The sequence below is a fragment of the Podarcis melisellensis genome (genome assembly GCF_964234715.1).
Source record: "Podarcis melisellensis genome assembly, chromosome: 10".
Classification (NCBI taxonomy): domain Eukaryota; kingdom Metazoa; phylum Chordata; class Lepidosauria; order Squamata; family Lacertidae; genus Podarcis; species Podarcis melisellensis.
Genome location: NC_138542.1, coordinates 74,110,789 through 74,126,870, shown reverse-complemented (window position 1 = coordinate 74,126,870; position 16,082 = coordinate 74,110,789). Strand labels below are relative to the sequence as shown.

The 16,082-nt window shown below is 48.2% G+C and overlaps 1 protein-coding gene across 1 annotated transcript in view; it reads left to right on the top strand.

Annotated features, from left to right (window-relative positions):
* Positions 1-16,082, top strand: part of MAPK8IP2 (mitogen-activated protein kinase 8 interacting protein 2) — a 44,683-nt gene that overhangs the window by 853 nt on the left and 27,748 nt on the right. The gene's annotated exons all lie outside the window — the stretch shown is intronic.

The following is a 16,082-nucleotide window of genomic DNA, read 5'->3' as shown; positions in this document are numbered from 1 at the left end:
AGATTTCGCTTGATTAATCTCCTTGCCCCGCTGCTTTGCAAGCAAAGTGGATCCCTTGGCAAAGCCCCAGCCATCCCTCGAACCTTCCCCCCCCTTCTCTCACGCTCCAGGCTTTTATCTCCTTCTTCCCTTCCTGTCCCCACTGGGGGCCTTGGATCCCATTTGCAGAGATGGGCCTCCTTCAGATGGATCTGGGAGGCCATGGGAACAGGTGTTTCCTGGCTCGGCCTCCTGCCCTCCCAAAGTACTGGTGCAGAAGACGAAGGGGCCTGACCAGGCCAAACAGTAGCTGTGCCCACTGCCCAGGGCTCTATTAAGGCAAGAACCACACCTGGTTCCACGGGCAGGTGGCGGCAGGTGGCTGATGTGAGGCCCCACACCTGGGGAGTTGCATCAGGGAACGAGGTCCCTAACTGCACACAGGGCATCAACGTGGCCTAAAAAGCATTGGTGATGTTCAGGGTACCTGGGAGGCGCCAGGTAGTCTCTCCCCACCCCCATCTCTTGAGTCCAGGAAGCCCGATCCACCTTGATGCAGCGATGCCACAGGGGATTCTGCTGCCTCCCCCCAGGGGCGGGGAGATCCAGCACTTTACTCCTGTAACCCCTGGTAACTGCTGCAGAGCTGGTATAGTGATGTGTCGCGTTTGCTGTTGCTGCTTTTAGATCCTACCTCTCCATCATCAGTGCTTGGAGAGGCGTCACCCTGGAGATGGGGAAGCAAAGCTTGGGCTTCCTGAATAAGGGAGAGGAAGTTAGGAGTTGGTGTCTGTTCTGTGGGGCTCTGGAGAGATGGAGCTTCCGGGCGTGAGGGTCCCGGGGAAAAATGAGGGATGCTTTTCCTTGCATCAACCTCCAAGGTTGTATCGGGTGAGGACTGTGCTGGACTCCAGCAACCATCGCAGGTCAGGTCAAGGGGAAGAGATGATGTCCAGGGGTCCCTGGCGGTTGTCACATGGGCCCGCAGTGAGCATTTGGGGATGGTAGGGTGGCCAAAAGGTGTGGACTACGTTGAGGAGAGAGATGACTGGCTGCCTATGGTTCTCATCAGCTGTTTCTCTGAAGGAGGAGGTGGGAAGGGGCGTCTATCACCCTGTCTGCCATTCTCATACTCAAATGTGAAAGCGCAGGAGACCATATCCCTCTCTAGGTAAAGCAGGCTCTGGGATGACCTTCCTTTTAACAGCAGTTACATTTCGAGACTTTTCCACTTATTGTGGGAGAGGATGCACCTACCAAAGGAATGGACGTTTGTGGATGTGCTGGGGAGCGACTATGGAACTCCCTGCCTCTTGAGCCACCAACTTGGGTGGCTTTCAAAAAGGATCAAACAAATTTGTGGAGGATAAAGCTATTTATTGTTGGCTCCTAGCCACAATAGCTCTGCTCTGCCTCCACCGTCAAAGGCAGCGATGCTTCTTAATCCCAGCTGCTGGAAACCACAGGAAGAGAAGGTTGAATCCTGCTTGTTGGTTTCCCACAGGCATCTGGTTGGCCAATGTGAGGACAGGATGCTGGACTCGGTTGGCCTCCTTTGGCCTGATCCGGCAGGTTCTTACTTAATTTCTCCAACACCTCCAAGAGCTCACATAGCAGAATAGACTGCCCCTTCCCCATATGAGGGCTAAGAAAACAGCGACCTGGTTCCCTACAGATGTTTTGGCCTTCTACTCCCATCAGCCCCAGTGCCCATGGCCAGCTTATATAAAGTTCAGCTCTGGCAATGAAGTCCACCAAAAGCCAAGCTAGATAACCAATGGGCATCTTAAGGTGAAAAGGAGAAGGCAGAGTGGAGGACGTTCCAAGGATTGAACCTGGCAACTGAGGAAGCTCTCCTTTATGCTGCTACATAGTAGGCCTCAGCTATTGACGAGCAGAACAACTAAGAGAGTCTCCTTTGTAGATCCAACAAATGGACAAATAATAATAATAATAATAATAATAATAATAATAATAATAATAATAAATTTTAATTATACCTCACCCTCCCCGGCCAGAGCCGGGCTCAGGGCGGCTAACATCAATAAAATTTCAGTAAAAACATAATAAGAAAAAGGAAAAGAAAGAATTTAAAATACAGGTTAAAATGCAATTTAAAATGCAGCCTCATTTTAAAAGTCAAAACCATAAGGAGAGGGAAACCTAAGGGTCAGACTGAGACCAAACCAAAGGCCAGGTGGAACAGCTCTGTCTTGCAGGCCCTGCGGAAAGATATCAAGTCCCTCAGGGCCCTGGTCTCTTCTGATAGAGCGTTCTACCAAATCGGGGCCAGTACTGAAAAGGCCCTGGCCCTTGTTGAGACCAACCTAACCACCTTGTGACTTGGGACCTCCAGAATGTTGTCATTTGTGGACCTTAAGGTCCTCCGCAGGGCATACCAGGAGAGGCGGTCCCGTAGCTACGAGGGTCCTAGGCCGCATAGGGCTTTAAAGGTCAAAACCAGCACCTTGAACCTGACCCTGTACTTCACCGGGAGCCAGTGTGGTTGGTAAAGCACTGGATGAATGTGATCTCACCCAGATCTGCCCAGGAGAAGCCATTCTGTCAGCTAACCAGGCTTCAGGCAGCGTCGGGCTTTGTAAGCCAGTATTGTTACACACCACCCAAATCTCCTGGTGGCGAGAGATTCCAGGCGTTCCAGAAGCAGTTACCCAGGTCCTCTTTCCTTGGAAAGAAGGTCAACAGAGATTGTGTGGTTTTATCTACAAATATATACAGCCTGAGGCTAAGGAAGAGGGGTTCTCAGCATTAACACCCAACAGATCTTGCTTCTCCATTAGTCATGGCTTTGGGCCCAGCATAGAGCAAGCAAGTCTCTGTGTCTCCAGCTTCCAGCCTCTCCACGGCTCTGCTCATACTCACTCCTCTAGCTATTGCTGGGTGAGGGCAGGGTGTGGGGAAAAGGCCCACCCATTAGTTTGGAGGGCCTCATCGCTTAGTTGTAGCTCTTGCAGAGTGGCACATTCTTTTGGGATGAGGATACTTCAGTGGCCAGTTCATGCCATCGCCTTGCAAAGAAACTTGTCTGACTAGGTTTTGGCAACATCTTTGGCTCCCAGTCTGTTTCTGAGCACAATTCAAAGTGTTGGTACTGACCTTTAAAGCCCTAAACGGCCTCAAAGGCCCAGTATACATGAAGGAGCATCTCCACCCCCATCGTCCAGCCCGGACACTGAGGTCCAGCGCTGAGGGCCTTCTGGCGGTTCCCTCCCTGTGAGAAGTGAGGTTACAGGGGACCAGGCAGAGGGCCTTCTTGGTAGTGGCACCTGCCCTGTGGAACACCCTCCCAGCAGATGTCAAGGCAATAAAAAACTATTCTACTTTTAAAAGACATCTGTAGGTGGCCCTGTTTAGGGAAGTTTTTAATGTCTGCTGTTGTATTGTTTTTAATATTCAGTTGGAAGCTGCCCAGAGTGGCTGGGGAAACCCAGCCAGATGGGCGGGGTATAAATAATAATAATAATAATAATAATAATAATAATAATAATAATAATAATTATCATCATCATCCTCTGCAAAGACTCAGGAGTAATGGAAAAGACAGGCTTGGGTATGTGGGGCCAAATCTCCATGTGCTGCCCCACCTGTGGCCTGTGGCTGGCTCTGCTGCATTATGGACCCAACCAGAAGCAAATGCAGATGTGCCCCGGCGCATGAGCCAAGAGATCATAAAGGCATCACTGGGTCTGTATGGGTGGGTGCAGCGCATAGCGGGCATGTTCTGGTGGGCCAGGAGCACCGGCAGCCAGAGCAGGACCCCCCCACATACACACATCCCAAGGGAAAAGAAAGTCCTTCTTCATGCAGAGCATAGTTAAACTATGGGGGCCAAACCTAGATGGCCTCAGAAGAGGATTGGGCAAACTCATGAAGGAGAAGAGGGCTGCCCATGTGTGGTGTGCAAATTTTATGAAATAAATAGAATAAATAAATGGAAAGGACAATAAGACCTTCCAACTACAGAGTAGTTGATGGTGAATGTTTATCTGAAATAAATAAAATCCTTCCTTTGGATTCTTTTCATATCAAATCAGTTCTCCCCCTTTAATATTTTTGAAGCTTAATTACAAAATGGGAACCCTGTCGGAAGCTTCCCTGCCCCCCACCTTCATCATGCAGCTAGCTAGGCCAGCCCCTCTGACTTCTGTTGACCAGCCCCTGCTGGTCACTTCTGACACCATGTTGTGGAGGGAATGGCTCTTGGGTCCTTCTCCCTACCAGTCAAGTCATGACCATAAGTGGGATCTTGTAATGTCCTTGAGAATGCTCTGGGCGCATGGGAATGCGGGGAGGTTGTCTTCTACCAGACTGGACCCTTGGTTCCTTCAGCTCAGTACAGTGGTCCCTTGGTTCTCAAACTTATTCTGTTCCGGAAGTCCGTTCCAAACCCAACGCGTTCCAAAACCAAGGCACATTTTCCCATAGAAAGTAATGCAAAACGGATTAATCCGTTCCAGACTTTTAAAAACTACCCCAAAACAGCAGTTTAACATGGATTTTACCATGGGTAGGCAAACTAAGGCCCGGGGGCCCGATCCAGCCCAATCGGCTTCTAAATCCGGCCCACGGACTGTCTGGGAATCAGTGTTTTTTTACATGAGTAGATTGTGTCCTTTTATTTAAAATGCATCTCTAGGTTATTTGTGGGGCATAGGAATTCGTTCATTCCACCCCCCCCCAAAAAAATATAGTTCGGCCCTCCACAAGGTCTGAGGGACAGTGGACCAGCCCCCTGCTGAAAAAGGTTGCTGACCCCTGGATTTTACTATCTAACGAGAAGACCATTCATCCATAAAATGAAAGCAATAAACAATGTACTTCAGTCACACAATCTATCTGGGTTCCACACAGTCACAAAAACAAAACAAAAAGAGCCGTAAAAACGCAAAATAAATAGCAAAAACAGACAGACCTCCGCGTAACATTCAAATTGGAAGCGTAACACTCAAAACGGAGCACGTTCGGCTTCTGAAAAAGGTTCAGTGGGGGTGAGCAAGAGGGGCCTTCTCGGTGGCTGCTCCCAGGCAACTTTGGAACTCCCTGCCTAAAGAAACCAGCAGGTTAAGACTTTTCTTGTTCCAAGGGGTTTTTTGGGAACCGGCTGCTTTTAATGAAAGAGCTGGTGCCGTGGTGCTTCCATGGTATTATCTGTATCCTTAACAGATTGTGTGCGTCTTAAATTGCTTTTTAATTATTGCCTTTTCCATGGTTTTAGCTCTTGAGTCCCTGTCTGGGGAAAAGGTGGGATAATAATAATAATAATAAAAATCAAGCAATAATAATAATAATAATAATAATAATGATGATGCATTCCACTGTCAAACACCACAACACCCATCAGTCACAATCCGCATGGTGGGTTGATGGGAGCTGTACCCCCAAACAGGTTGATCCAACCTCAGCATCTGGGGCCTTCCTGGAGTAATTGAACTTCTTGCTGGGGTTTCATGGGAGTTGTAGTCCAATAACACCTGGCATCCACCACATGGACTGCCTCTGATCTCATGGTACATGCACACTGCGCATGGCAACTGGCCTCCACCACCCAGAGTTACCAACAAAGGACCCTGAGAACTCATCTCTGCAAAACATTCAGGGGCTTCAAGCGATTCATTCCTGGCAATAATTCCTGGCTCTTTTCACGCAAGGAGCTGTTATGAGTCTTGGTAGGAGGTTAACTCACACGGTTGGCAACAGCATGGCTGAACGGGCCCAGGGCTGACTCATGTGGTGAAAGGCCTTGGGAGGGAAGGAGAAGAAAGCAGGGAGTAGTGTTTTGGAGCTAGTGGTCCCCTGGTGGCTCTTTGTATCATTAAACGCCACCCTGATCTCCAAGTGCTGAGAGACTCCCGGGGTTCCAGGTGCATACCCTGGTTGCGCTTCCTTGGAATGAAGGTCAGCAGAGACTGTGGTGTCCTTAGGATAAATGGTTTTATCTACCCACACAACCTGGGCATAGGACTGGGGTCTCAGTGCATTAACCCCCCAGATATTGCTTCTCCATCAGTCACAACTTTGGATCCAGCACAAAGCGTGCAGGTCTCTTGTGGATCCAACTTCTAGCTTGCATCCAACTCACTCTCGCACACCTCTTTGGCTATTGTTTTCCAGCCTAGCAGCTAGGGGAAGGGGGTGGAGAAAATGCCCACCCATTACCCCAGGAGGCCCCCTCAATTAGTTGTAGCTTTCCCAACCGAGCCCATTCTTTTGGAATGCTGATGAGGACACTTAAGTGGCCAGCTAAGGTCACTGTTTTGCCAAGGGATGCGGGTGGCGCTGTGGTCTAAACCACTGAGCCTCTTGGGCTTGCTGATCAGAAGGTCGGCGGCTCGAATCCCCGCGATGGGGTGAGCTCCCGTTGCTCTGTTCCAGCTCCTGCCAACCTAGCAGTTTGAAAGCACGCCAGCGCAAGTAGATAAATAGGTCACGCTGCGGCGGGAAGGTAAACAGCATTTCCGTGCACTCTGGCACTCATCATGGTCCTCCATGCACCAGAAGCGGTTTAGTCCTGCTGGCCCCGTGACCTGGAAAGCTGTCTGTGGACAAAGGCCGGCTCCCTCGGCCTGAAAGCGAGATGAGCGCCTCAACCCCATAGTCACCTTGACTGGACTTAACCATCCAGGGGTCCTTTACCTTTTTTTACTGTTTTACCAAGAAACTTGCGGGTTGGTTCAACAACAGAATACTCTTATTAGATCCTAACCACCACACCTCACCCAAGGATCATCTTGTCCAACCCCTCAATGTAGGAAACATCTAAAGAACTCGTAATAGATGGCCCCCCAACCTCTGTTTTAAAATCTCCAGCGATGAGGAGTCCGCTGCCTTTCAAGGGAGTCCATTCTGCTCTTACTTTCAGAAAGTTCTTCCTAATGTTGAGCTGGATTCTCCTTTCTTATAGATCATGTGCTTTGCCTCTGCACTGAATGGGCTTTCAGCATATGGCGGGGGTCTGCCCCCTAGGAACCGTTTTGCTTGTGCCGGGAATATTGTGCTGCAGGAGTTGAATCCAAGAACATCCTTGCATTAGTTGCTAGCAACACTTAATGGTGGAGAGCAGAGAGGAATTGTTCCCCAGGGGCCGGACTGTACCTGCTTGTTTTCACCTTCGCCTCGGCTTCTTCCTTCGTCTGTTGGCAGAGCTTAGCTTTTCTTTTCCTTTTTAACCAGATGGTGCACATGCCCGTCTTTGTTCCACTCTTTTCCTGGTTCATTTCTGATCTCGTTTTTTTTTTTTTAAATTTTCCCCTGCATATTTTTAAACATAACTTCTGACTTATATATAACATAGCAAACATTTGGCTACCCTTAGCCTATGGCTTCCATCCTCCTCAGCTGATGGTTTTCCAACTTACTCTCTGATATTGCATTTTATTATTATAGTGTTTACTATTAAATCCTTTTCATAAATAAAAATTACACATTATACTTTGCAATAATTAATAAAATTATCCTTAGAAAACTTCTTGTAAACCTGCTATGTCAGTTGTTTACAGTCGTCTTTCAAATATACCATAAATTTATTCCAGTCTTTCAGGAAAGTTTGGTCTTGCTGGTTCCGAATTTTCGCAGTTAATTTAGCCAACTTGGCATAGTCCATCAAATCTTCTTTCATAGGCATCTCTTTCTGCTTCCATCGTTGGGCTGATAATAATCTTGCTGCAATTGTTGCATATAAAAACAGTCTTTTATCTTGCTTATGTATTTCATTACCTACAATAATAAGTAGGAAGGCTTCTGGGATTTTTTTTACAAATGTATATTTCACTCTTTTTTTCCTTTTCTTTTTTTGCACATCTGACCCTCTCAAAGTTATGCCTGCCTAGCTGGGTGTGCACCTATTTAGCATTAGGCAGATTTTAAAATAACAAAAACCCAGCCAGACCAAAACAGTTTACCCGTAAGATCGCCTTCCCCACATGAGCCCACACAACTGCTTGAATGCGTAGCATTCTTAATGACGACACATAGTGACCATTCCGTATTTGCAAGAATTTGATCGTTCCGCGTGGCAGCACCTGCGCTTTGGAACTCTCTGCCTGTTGAAATCAGGCAGTCACCTTCACCCTTCTCTCTTTGGCACCTGCTAAAAACCTTCTTTAGCCAAACTTACCCAGATGCTTAGGAAGTTGTTGATTTTAATCCATTTTTATATTTTAGCTTTTGTCTGTTTTAAGGTACAGCTGAGGGATGCGGGTGGCGCTATGGTTTAAACCACAGAGCCTCGGGCTTGTCGATCAGAAGGTCGGCGGTTCAAATCCCCATGAGCTCCTGTTGCTCGGTCTCTGCTCCTGTCAACATAGCAGTTTGAAAGCACGCCAAGTGCAAGGAGATAAATAGGTACCACTCTGGCAGGAAAGGTAAATGCCGTTTCCGTGCTGTTTCTGGTTCGCACTGCTGGCCACATAACCCGGAAGCTGCACGCCGGCTCCCTCAGCCAATAAAGCGAGATGAGCGCCACAACCCCAGAGTTGTCCGCGACTGGACCTAATGGTCAGGGTTCCCTTTACCTTTTTAAGGCACAGTTGTAATATATATTTTTGTTTTCTTGTTTGTATCTTTTTGTAAACTGCTTTGAGGTTTGTTTGTTTGTTTTTAAGGTCAAACTGGGCATAAATTTTATGAAACAAACAAACAAACAAACAAACAAACAAACCCTAAAGGGGAGGGGACATCTACCTAGAGCCCTAGATCTTTTTCACATGTACCCTTATCAAGGCAGGTGTTTCCCCATCCTATATCTGTGCACCTGGTTTTCCCTGCCTAAGGGCAGGACCTTACATTTGCCCCTATTGAAATTCATTTTGTTAGCTTGTGCCCAGCTCTCCAGCCTGTGAAGGTCGTATTGCAGAATCTTGTTCATATCTCTCACACATATCTCAGGCATCCTTCCATCCATCCGTCAGGAGACCCACAGGAGAACTCAGAGTCAATTCCCTGGGGGTCAATTTCTTTTCTTATCCACAAGGCTAACCTTATCAGAAGACCTGAGCCTTGCTCGGCTGCCAGAGAAAATGAGCCTCTTTTCCACTGCCGAGTCATTTAAGCAACTTTGGCACTGCTCCCGCTCCGCCTCCCTCCTTCGCCAAGCGGGCAAGACATCTGATGGAGGGTCAGAATTCGCTGGGTGGTCACAAATGTGCAGCTTGAGGGACTGTGGTGGTGACTTGGCAAGCTGAGAAGGATTTGCTTTGCCTTCCCGCTACATCAGCCAGCCTGTCCTTGCTCCCAGACAGCAGAACCACCTTGCCCAGCTGGTGCCAAGGACTGTCCTGGCATCAGCGGACTGGTGGCATTTTGGATTACATTAATGGGAACCTCTTATCTGGGACGCGGGTGGCGCTGTGGGTTAGACCACAGAGCCTAGGACTTGCCAATGAGAAGGTCGGCGGTTCGAATCCCCAAAACGAAGTGAGCTCCTGTTGCTCGGTCCCTGCTCCTGCCAACCTAGCAGTTCGAAAGCACCTCAAAGTGCAAGTAGATAAATAGGTACTGCTCCGGTGGGAAGGTAAACGGTGTTTCTGTGTGCTGCTCTGGTTCCCCAGAAGCGGCTTAGTCATGCTGGCCACATGACCCAGAAGCTGTATGCCGGCTCCCTTGGCCAATAAAGCGAGATGAGCGCTGCAACCCCAGAGTCGGCCACGACTGGATCTAATGGTCAAGGGTCCCTTTACCCTTTATCTTTTAATGGGAGCCTCTTATCTGGGACTTGGGGCGGGGCAATAATAATGATGTGGGTTTGGGGGGGTCTGTCTGGATGACACCCTTGGCTCCCTTCCAATTCTTGGGGTCCTGCGCCCAGTGAGAGTTAGAACCCAATAGAGGACTCCATAGCTGAACTAGCCAGAAAAGTTTCTTTGTAAGAGAGTGACCTTATCTGGCCACAAGTGCCCTCACCAATATCCCAAAAGAAGGAATCAGGTTGCAAGAGCTACAACCAAGGTTAATGGGTGTGCCTTTACTGCCCCCATCACCTAATTACTAGATGGGAGAACAATAGTCGAAGGGTTTTGCGTGAGCTGAGCTAGAACGTGGTGAGAAGATGGAGACACATGGAACAGCCTGCTCTTTGGTGGATCGAAAGCTGTGTGTAATAGAGAAGCAAGATCTGTTGGGGTGTTAAGCAATCAATCATTTTATTTGTATGCCACCTTTCCAAACATAAAACCATCCTCAAGGTGGCATACAAAATATGAACAATTACATAATTACAAACGTAGCAAAAGTAGTCATAAACAATAAATATAATATCAAAAAGCACACAACCAAACGGAATGATTTCCACATAAATCATAAGATCTAAAATAAAGACACCGAAAATTAATACAGTCCTACCTTGGAAGTCAAACGGAATCCGTTCCGGAAGTCCGTTCGACTTCCAAAATGTTCAGAAACCAAAGCGTGGTTTCTGATTGGCTGCAGGAAGCTCCTGCAGCCAATCGGAAGCTGTGGAAGCCCCGTCGGACATTTGGCTTCCAAAAATAGTCCGCAAACCGGAACAGTCACTCCCAGGTTTGCGGCGTTCAGGAGCCAAAACGTTTGAGAACTAAGCTGTTCAAAAACCAAGGTACGACTGTATCAGTAACAGCAACAATCCCTGCCCAACAAAACCCCCTAATCAATACCCTAGCCCATGCATAGGCAAACTCGGCCCTCCAGATGTTTTGGGACTACAACTCCCATCATCCCTAGCTAACAGGACCAGTGGTCAGGGATGACAGGGATCATAGTCTCAAATCATCTGGAGGGCCAAGTTTGGGGATTCCTGCCCTAGCCCAAGAGTCTGTTCAGCAGCCTCAGCTTTTGTAGCTGGAGTCCGTCTGGGCCCCTCCCTCCCAGGCCACGTGGGGAAAGCCTGCAAGGCAGGGAGCAGGTCTTAATGCAGTGAGCTCTATCTCATGTTCAGGTTCTATATATTTGAAAATAAAACCAGATCTCCTGAAGACGCCACTGTCTCTGATGAGCTTCATTCCAAGGAAGCCAAACCTGGGTAAGAGCCCAGAACCCCAGGAGTCTCTAAGAGATTGGGGTGGCATGGAACAATACTAACAACACAGCTGTGCCTGGAGTCCTGCCTCTGGCCTGTCTTGTCAGTTTGTGTTTTCCGCTCCCTTTCAGACTCTAGTGGGCAGTTCCTTCTCATTTTATCCTCTTCCCCGACTGAAGAAAACGACTTCAGAAGGCTGGAAACAGCCAAAGGACCAGTCCTCCTTGTCAGGCTACACCAGTGGAAACCAACATTTTTTGGGGGAGGGTCCCTCACAGTTCCATAAACCCGGGGGGGGGGGTTCAGCCAGAACTCACCAGAACTCAATTCTGGCACCTCTCAGGTGGGCACCATTGCCATTCTAAGAGAACGAGTTAGGTCAGGGGTTGGCAAGGCTTACTGGGTATGGGCCGGCGGAGATCCTCCATGGGCCGTACTGGCGCAGCGCAACACCAGAAATCACATCTGCACATGTCCTCGGTGCCGGAAATCACTTCTGCGCATGCCCAGATGCCGAAAATTGTGCCTGTGCAGAAGCGATTTCCAGAGCCGCTGAAGAGAGTCCCCACACCGCGCTGTGCCGTTTTAGTGCAGCGCAGGGAGACTCATCAAGCGGGCGACTCATGGGTTGGTTAAACGGCCTCCGTGGGCCACTTTTGGCCCATGGGCCTTAGGTTACCGACCCCTGAGTTAGGCGTTCTTGGTGATTTCCAGCACCTCTTTTTCTAGCAAAATAGAATGGCATAAACCCATCCTTGGTGCCCCCATCGTACCCAATAAAAAAAGAATTATTCCAAATAGCGGTTTGCACGACCCACTAAGGAAGATAATAACACAAAGAAATTCAAAATAGGAAGAATCAATTGCACCTTTAGTCAAACTCCAGTTAAAACTATTTTGTTTAATTAATTCAACTGAACTGAACTTGATCCAGCGGCGCCAGCTATTACCAATAATTGGCTATCTTGTGATGACTCAGAATCGTAAATGGCCAAAGGAAATGGTTTTGAAAGCGACAAGGGCAGAAAAACTTTCTTTCTTTTTATATATATATTTATTGGTTTTACATAATTTTATACATTTTAACTTTCACCATTTCAAACATTAAATTAAAAGGTTCATTTGAACCTTCGGGCCTCCTTCCCTCCCTCCCTGGGTTCCGTATTTAAAATTAGATTTTCTGCATATTTTACCATTATCCATCTGTTACATATCCATAGTTACTGTAGTGAATTCCACATTACAAGTGCCATCACATCCCTGCCAATGCTTACAGTGGTCTTTTGTGTAAATTAGGAATTTACTCCGGTCTTTTAAAAATACTTGATCTTTCTGGTTTCTGATCTTCCCCGTCAGTTTCGCCATCTCTGCATACTCCATCAGTTTCGTCTGCCATTCTTCTCTGAGCAACAACAAGCAACATGTCGGCTAATAAAATACTGACACCTTGGGTACCACAGGGCTCCACTGACCGCCTAATTCCCTAAATCCTGATGTGCAGTTCAGTACTCAGTGGTAGCGAGTGACATACACTCTGCACATGCTCAGCAATGCGCTTCTTTGCCATTGGGTCCCCTTTGTTTTGCCAGTGCTGATTCTGGCCCTGAAAACCGGATTTGAGCCTTGGCTTAAATGAAACCTCGGCACTACTGCTGCTGCTGACCGTTTGACGTTGCAGGCTAACGCTTTTCTCTCTCCAAGAGGCTGGAAAGCACTGCAAGCTATTAGAGGAGGCAGAGCAAGCACAGAGCTTAATAAATCAGGAGAGGAAGATGGATCTGGCACAGTTCCCATTGGGCAGATTCTTACCTTTGCCGCTAAGCTCTGCAGCATCAGATGCTGGATGAGTGAGGGAGCAGACAGCGTGGATCTGAGAGGCAAGATCTTGTTTTGGACTATATACGCAACTCCCATCACCTTCAGCCACAGCTGGCTGGGCCTGATGGGAATTGTAGTTCAGAACACCTGGAGGCTGTCAGATTGTGGAGGATCTCCAAAGAGCCATGATGCCCAAAGATGGAAGCAGGTCAGCCAAGGTGGGCCCTTTCTCTCAGGCCTCGCCCGTCCACTGCCACCTGATTTAATAAGAGCATGAAAAGAGCCTGGTGGATCAGGCCCATGGCCCATCTCAGTGCCAGATTTACATATAAGCTAAACAAGCTATAGCTTAGGGCCCCAGTGGGCCCCCCAAAAAAATTAAAGGGAAAAAAAGAACTGGATGTACATTTCCAAAATATACGATAAAAAAATAAAACTAAAACCTACATATAGCAACAGTGTTTTGTGTTGTATAGGCTCCTCTGATGTAAGTCATGGGCCCCACCTGCTAGCCTGCTCCCTAAAATATCATTGGTTTGCTCCTTTCTATATATAGGGCTTGCTGATCAGAAGGTCGGTGGTTCAAATCCCCGCAACAGGGTGGGCTCCCATTTCTCGGTCCCTGCTCCTGCCAACCTAGCAGTTCGAAAGCACGTCAAAGTGCAAGTAGATAAATAGGCACCACTCCGGCGGGAAGGTAAACAGCGTTTCCGTGCGCTGCTCTGGTTCGCCAGAAGCGGCTCAGTCATGCTGGCCACATGACCCGGAAAAACTGTCTGCGGACAAACTCCGGCTCCCTCGGCCAGTAAAGCAAGATGAGCGCCGCAACCCCAGAGTCGGTCACGACTGGACCTAATGGTCAGGGGTCCCTTTACCTTTGCATTCTGCATGGACTGGTTGTGTGGCAACATGTGCAAATGGCTTGAGATACCTATTAGGTCCATCAATTACCATATAGCATATATTCAGCACAAAAAACAGAAACCATTTCTTGTGGACAAAGAACAGCTGGACATTAAGGGCCCCATTACCTTCAGTAGCTGAGGGCCTCATCAAACCTCAATCTTGCCCATCTTTTCCAGCATCCTGTTCTCACAGCAGCTGAACAGTTGCATGTGGTGTGGGAAACCAGCAAGCAGGATCTGAGCGCAAGAACACTGGGATTCAGAAGCATCGCTATCTCCCACTGTGGAGGCAGAACACAGCCTTCCTGACTAGCAGGCATCCCAAAATCCAACTCTTCTGGACATCAATCATACCAGAAATATGCAAAATAACTAAGCAAGTGTTAGAAGCCACCCCAGAACTGGCCCTACTGAACTTCTTCCCAGGCAATAATGCCCACTCACAACACAAAGAACTCATAGCCCACCTACTCTCAGCAGCCAGAAGCTTCATAGCCAGACACTGGAGAGACCTGTCAGGAATAAGCATGGACCAATGGTATCAAATAGTACAGTGGTACCTCGGGTTAAGTACTTAATTCATTCCGGAGGTCCGTTCTCAACCTGAAACTGTGCTTAACCTGAAGCACCACTTTAGCTAATGGGGCCTCCTGCTACCGCCGGAGCACGATTTCTGTTCTCACCCTGAAGCAAAGTTCTTAGCCCAAGGTACTACTTCTGGGTTAGCGGAGTCTGTAACCTGAAGCGTATGTGACCTGCAGCCTTATTAGAAAAACTAACCAGTAAACTGAAACTGACATGAGGACAAATAGAAGAGGATGCCTTTGTCCTGGTATGGGTCCCCTTTATCACATATGTAGCCCAACAAGACATCGATGAGAATCCGCCGACAGCATACAAATCAATCTGGCTAACCTGATCCAAATACACACACACACACACACACAAATCTCACTATAGCCCAGTGGCGTAGCGTGGGTTGTCAGCACCCGGGGCAAGGCAAGTAATTTGCGCCCCCTAACCCGTGGATTTGCGCCCCCTAACCCTAACCCCCAGATGTTGCGCCCGGTGCGGCCGGCCCCCCCTGCACCCCCCACGCTACGCCACTGCTATAGCCAACCAAAGACAACCAACCACACCCTAGGCCAGGGGTCAGGAAACTTTTCCAACAGGAGACTGGTCCACTGTCCCTCAGACCTTGTGGGGGGCTGGGCTATATTGGGGGGGGTATGAACGAATTCCTATGCCCCACAAATAAATCATATATATATAGCCCATTCCTCCATGAATTTTTCCAATCCTTTTTTAGGTTGGCAGCCATGACTGCTCCCTGTGGCAGTGAGTTCCATAGTTTATGTGCCATCCAAAGAAGTGCTTTCTTTTAGCTGTCCTGAACCCCATCAACGTTCAGCTTCATCAGATGTCCCTGTTCTGGTGTTATGAGAGAGGGAGAAAGACTTCTTCTCTCTGTCAATTTCCTCCATGCCACGCAGATGGGTGCCCCTTGCCCCTTGCAGGAGAGGTCTGCAGCTGGCATTGGGGCTGCCCAGCTCCACTGGAATCTCTGGCGCTTGTACAGCAGCCAAGCATTTCTCTGGTTATATAAAGCCTGTGGTTAAGATACGTGAGGATTTGCGGGAAAATCGCATTACAACTGTGAAAATGTTAATTGCAAGAAACATTAATGACGGCATGTTGGGCAATTAAGGCCTGGCTGGTGCAGAGAGCCCAGGGCTTGGCGAGGAGGTGTGGAAGGCAGATGAGATAACGGGTTTATCTAAGGAGCAGAAGAAATGCCAGATGTATCAGAAACAGTACATTCTGTTGAAATTTTTTTTAAAAAGACCTGTGGTTCCCAAACCTTTTGGAGCCACTGCCTCGTCGGTTCCATAATCTCACCCCAAATGTCCCCCCAAAAATAATAATTCAGAACAGTGCTTTGCTTCAGACCTACTCAGGAAGATAACACCCCCAAGAAATTCAGAACAAGAAAAATGCACATTTATTCAGGATCCGGTTAAAACTAGTTACCTTGATTAAGGCAACAAAATGGATGAACCGGGTGCTTTTCGATGTCTGATAGCCATTTACACCTCTAGCGCTTCCCCCCATCGCCGCCACCCCTTGCCTCTTAGATCCCCCCCCCCCCACTTTGGGAACTGCTGGCTCAGATCGTAAGCTGCTCAAGTTGTTCTGCCGGGATGCTGCAAGCGCGATGTACTTAATAACACCTGGGACAATGAAGGAAGCTGGAGGGCGGCTGCTGTTTTGTCTGCAAGGAAGAGAGCACAGCTGGGGGTCTCCCAATTGCTTTCCCCACCCCACTGAGCCAGTGAGTTGGGCGTATAATTATTTCGCCCCCCACAAAGGAC